General features: G+C 33.8%; 1 pseudogene; it reads right to left on the bottom strand.

The window, feature by feature from the left end:
- Positions 1–3,155: 3,155 nt before the first annotated feature.
- Positions 3,156–5,339, bottom strand: LOC128170178 (uncharacterized; annotated as a pseudogene).
- Between the last annotated feature and the right edge of the window lie 684 nt (positions 5,340–6,023).

Raw genomic sequence — 6,023 nt, 5'->3', positions numbered from 1 at the left:
GCTCCGATTTCACAAAAAAAACTTAAGTTTTTACCTAAGTTTAATCTCAAATCCTGAGAATTTACTCAGCTGAGATTTTTCTCAAATTGCATTTCACAAATCAAACTTAGTCATTTCTCAGCTGAGATGAATTTTTTACTTAGCTGAGTCAAGAATTTTCATTGTCACAAGTGGCCCCTTATAACTTTCCCTGTTTCTTTTAATTTATTCTTAATAAAAACAATCGTCTGCTTATGTTTTCAACAGAGGAAAATCGGATTAAATTAACAAGAGTCATAAAATGTTAATCAGTCATGTAATGTACACTTTGTTATGCTAAGTATAGATGACATATCTATATGATCTTACATATTATATAGCAAACAAAAGATCACATTAAATACATTATGGTTACCTTAAAATCATTAGAAAGTAGATCGATCACTGCACAATTATTCCATTTAACACAAACAAATGAATTAGTTCCCTTTGTTTACATTTTTGTCAAGGGAGATAACTCCGTCATTATTATAATTTTTTAATGAAAAAAATATTTATTAAACCTGCATAAAATATACGCTGATTATTGAGTGGAATAGATCTAAGAAATAAACATTACAGACAATATAATACTGTATTAATGATGTTAATGACATATTTATATTTGAGATTTGACTTAAGTCTGCTATGGAGGTAACTTAAGTTTTTTCTCAAATTGAGTGAAAAACACGACTAAGATTTTTTTGTGAAATGCAAATATTTGAGTTTTCTCAAATTTGAGAAAAAAACTCAAATATTTGAGAAAAAACTCAGACTTAAGTCTGAGATTTGACTTAAGTTTGTTTTGTGAAATCGGAGCCTGGGCTGGGATTCATAAAGATACTTAAACAGCACTTAAGTGTAAGAAAATACTTAAACTCATAAAAAATACTTAAGTCACGATAAGAATTTGTTTTAAACTTAAGTTTTATTCATAAAACAACTTATGCCTAAGAAAAATCTTAAGCAATACTTAAATCTAAGAGTCCTCTTGAGGTGTCTTAAAGTTCTAAGAAAAACTTAAGTTCAAAATCAAAATGGCTGCCATCGGAGCACACAGAAGATGTTTTCGCAAAAGAAAAGACTGTTTGGTAGAGTACAGTGATGCTGAACTTGTTGAGAGGTACAGATTTGATTCAGCCGGTATCCGTTTTCTAGAGGGGTTGATTGGTAACGAACTTATGAGTGGTTCACGCAGAAACTGTGCACTTTCTCCACTGCAGAAAATTTTTATTAACACTTAGATTTTTAGCTACCGGTAAAATGCAGTTGTGCAATGGAGATGACATGGGTGTCTCGCAGCCTACTGTTTCTAGGTCAATTACTGCAACTCTAAGATGTCTCTCTTCTCCACGAATTTGTGCTCAGTTTATTAAATTTCCACTAAATCTTCAGGAAATTCGCAAAAACCAAGAAAAGTTTTTCAAAATCGCTGGGTTTCCTGGAATTGTTGGGGCCATCGATGGCACACATGTACAAATTATCGCTCCTTCTCAATACGAAAACGAATATGTCAACAGACATCATTACCACAGCATCAACACACAGGTCGTCTTTGATCCATTCCACAAGATAATTGATGTCGTAGCGAAATGGCCAGGCTCAACACATGACGCTAGGATCTTGAATGAGAGTGGACTCAAGTCATTGTTTGACCAAAACAAAATCCCTGTGCATACGCATTTGCTAGGAGACAGCGGGTATCCTTCAAAGAGATGGCTCCTAACTCCATTTTTGCGACCAAACCAAGGTTGTCAAACAAACTATAACAGGTACGTTTCCCATTTCACATAATTCTCTGTCAGGTAAAAGCTAAGTAATGTCTAATATATACATCCTGCCTGTCCATACATGATACAACCAACACGAAAAAAGCAGCGAAAAAATGGCCATGACCATTCTACTTTCGTTTTCCTGATAAGCGCCCTCTGGAGACAGCAGTGCTATAAATATATACAATAACATGGGGCGGATCAATGAATTTCATTCCACCAAAATTTTATTTCATTCAAAACTGTCACTGTACAGAATATAACGGGATGATATGGCATTTTGCTGCTAGTTCTACATTACTGTTTAAACTATCTCTATCAATTTAGGAAATTTCCCATTTATATTTTTTTTAATGGGGGGGGGGGGGGGGGGGAGAGAGAGTAATATCATTTGGTTAATTTGATTTTTGAACCATTAAGAATTGTTTTCCCTAGTATATCATTTCAATATCTGAAAATATCCACACATATACATGTAATTATATGCCTATATAAGTAGTCATATACTTATATCATAATTATAAATTGAAAAGCAACATATGTACATGGTAATTATAATCTTTGCGGGGGAATATTTTACAGAAGTATTATTTTAAATTTCACAATTTCAGAAAAGAATCATTTAATCTGTGTGAGACCATTCACTTCATCTGTCAAGGGTTCATATTAATTATATAATTCCAAATCTTTTATATGCTGAGATTTATCAGAAATAGAGTGCATCAAAATGTTCTGAATTTAAAATGCACCTTGCTGCTGATGCTATAGCTTTTACTGGACATGTGTATAGAAGTAAGCAGAAAGAAGCTTACAGTAATTCTTAGGCATTTATCTGCCAAGTAGTATCATTGAGCTGCTTAATAGGGATCTGTTAATTAGTGTTCTTATCTATGGAATTTGATAATTTTTATGATTAAAAAATATGCATAATTTTTATTTTAAATTTTAAAGATATGTGAAAGAATTGATTTATTAAGGGTATTTTATAGGGCTCATAAAAAGACAAGAAGTATTGTGGAGAGAGGCATAGGACAGCTTAAGAGAAGATTCCACGTATCTGCATGGAGAGGTTAGATTATCCCCAGACAAGACTTGCCAAGTAATTGTTGCTTGTTGCATCTTACACAATATCTGCAAAGACAGACAGATACCATGCCCCCTGGATGGTGACCTGGATGACAATCAGCAGAATTGATGGGCTGAATGTACAGAATGGTCAACAGAATGATGGAATTCGTTACAGACAGCTGTTCGCTGAAACTCACTTTTGACTGGTAGGCATTTGAGTGAAAACAAACATACATGTTTTAAAATATTCAGGTTTTTTTTAAAATAACATTAACAGCAACAACAACAACAACATTTGTATTAAAATAAATTTCAAAAAATATCACATAAAAATCACTAGTTGTACATGTAGATGATCATCATAGGTGCACATATTTCAAGTCTTTCTTACTAAATTCATTGATTTAACTACTGAATCTCTAAAATTTGTCATAAATACTATTTCTTTTAAGTTTAACTTTACATTTCTATTGACATTTTACTTCATTATTTATATAAATTAATTTCTGTTTTACTAATGGATTGAATGGACATAGTTTTTTTTTCATTCCTCTTTCTTCAGCTTTTTGATTTTCAACTCTAGATACTGAACTTCTAATTCTAGCTTCTTCAAAGTCAGTTCCTCAATTTTCCTTTTAGGATTAGAGCAGTTGGTGCGACCTCTGCTTAATGGCAGCATCCATGAAGATGGAGATGGCGGCGGAGGTGATTCTGGGTCCAGAATGTGGGGAACTGTATCTGGTGGTCCCTCAATAATATTGATCCCACTGCAAAAAAATGTGAAGATTAAAATTTTGTTTGTCTGTAGATGTTACCATATTTGGAGTTTTATGATTTTATGATCTTTGCAAAAACATTTTTTTTATAAATATTTTATTTCATACTTGGAATGATTGATATCAATGAAAAGTCATGAAATATGCCTATCTCAATAAATTTCATCAGTTTTGTTCATACAGCTCAAGTTACTTATTTTTCGTTTATATATACCTTTTTCTATGAATTCTTGATACCAGTAATTTTAAATGAGATTGTTTAGTCACACACGCATACTAGTGTATATATTCTTACACTGGCTCTTCTCCAATAAGTCCGCCCAACTGAATGATAGAGGTGTCCAAACCTCCGGGAATACCAGACAGGCAAGTGTTGTTTTCCCCCACCACATTTGAAACAGCCATGGCGATTGTGCTGAGTGTCTTTTGGGGAGGACCACCACCTTCAATCATCAATTAATCAATTGAGAATAGTACACAGCAACATAATTTGATATGCAAAATAACAGTAAAAGATTATACAAAAATTCAAAATATATTGCGATTCCATCTAATTGTGATCATTATTTTCTTTATTACATTTATACATGTGGTATTTATAATCATAATTGAAATCCAAGTATTATATTTTTCATGTGTGCATGCGCAGATCTAAATAGGGTCTGTGGAAGCCCCCCCCCCCCCCCCCCCCCCCCCCGCGGCAGAAAATTCATATTAATTTTATTAAATTCCTAATGTCCATATTTTTCCATGGAAGGAGGGTTTTCCAAGGTTTGACATTGTGAGGGGATCCAAGGCATAGTTACAACTTGATTTTAAATAAATTTCCCGGGGTTGGGGGTCAAAACGCCAATGACCCCCCCCCCCCCCTTAGGTCGGTGCATGTATTTTTTTCAGTGTTAATTGTTTACAATTTAATTTCCATTGCTTTTGCATTAAAAAAACAACATTGTTTAACACAAGGCCTCATACAACTTCTCATTTGTGGTTTAGCTGAACATGATAATGAATAACACACCGAAAATGTGAATTGTTCAAATTTGGCGATCCACATTTCCTCGGTTATAGCAAATGAATTCGATCGGAGTTTATACAAATCCTTTCGCGGCAAATTTTGTATTGTACAGGAAATATTAAATTGATTAGTCTTTTTTATTATACAGCGAATCAAATTATATATAAGTATAGGCCTACATTGTATCCTTCAATTGTCATTACTGAAACGAAATAAATGTGTATCATTGTATCATGCAATTTGTATGCGAACTTAAATTTTGAAAACAAGCTCAATTTTGTGCGTAATAACAAACCTGTTCCTGTCGTAGCTCTTCTGTGATCAGATATCTCTGATTTAGATTTAGAGAAAATGTTGTGCCATTTCTTCTCAACCTCTGCAGCGGTTCTACCGGGCCCAACACCCATGGCAGTCAATGAAACTGCAATGTTTCGCCACATCCGGCTTTTCATTTCTGAAGTCCAGCGATGGTCCTAATTTCCCCCTCAATATCTGCTTATTTTCATCGACTAGGTTTGTTAGTGCTAGCGTTTCATCGGCATTCCAATTGGGTTTTCTTTTCGTCTGCGAATCCATTGTTTTGACTTTTTCCCGTCTGCTAATTCACGTCACAGTCTTAACTTTTTTACCTCTTTCACAAAAGAGCGCGTTTGTAGGCAAGGAAAATTCCGGGAATTTGTAAGTGTTGTCATGGAGCTTTGACTTAAGTACATGAATTTCTTAAAAAATGCACTTAAGTGTTAAATAAATTCTTAGTTAAGAAAAAAACTTAAGAACAAATTCATAAAAATACTAAACATAATTCTTAACTGAGTATAAACTTAAGAAATTCATGTACTTAAGTCAAAGCTCCATGACAACACTTACAAATTCCCGGAATTTTCCTTGCCTACAAACGCGCTCTTTTGTTGAAAGAAAACCCAATTGGAATGCCGATGAAACGCTAGCACTAACAAACCTAGTCGATGAAAATAAGCAGATATTGAGGGGGAAATTAGGACCATCGCTGACTTCAGAAATGAAATGCACTTAAGTGTTAAATAAATTCTTAGTTAAGAAAAAAAACTTAAGAACAAATTCATAAAAATACTAAACATAATTCTTAACTGAGTATAAACTTAAGAAATTCATGTACTTAAGTCAAAGCTCCATGACAACACTTACAAATTCCCGGAATTTTCCTTGCCTACAAACGCGCTCTTTTGTGAAAGAGGTAAAAAAGTTAAGACTGTGACGTGAATTAGCAGACGGGAAAAAGTCAAAACAATGGAGAAGAAATGGCACAACATTTTCTCTAAATCTAAATCAGAGATATCTGATCACAGAAGAGCTACGACTGGAACAGGTTTGTTATTACGCACAAAATTGAGCTTG

The sequence above is a fragment of the Crassostrea angulata genome, unplaced genomic scaffold, assembly GCF_025612915.1.
Source record: "Crassostrea angulata isolate pt1a10 unplaced genomic scaffold, ASM2561291v2 HiC_scaffold_381, whole genome shotgun sequence".
NCBI classification, from domain to species: Eukaryota; Metazoa; Mollusca; class Bivalvia; order Ostreida; family Ostreidae; genus Magallana; species Magallana angulata.
This window is presented reverse-complemented; position numbering and strand designations above follow the sequence as displayed.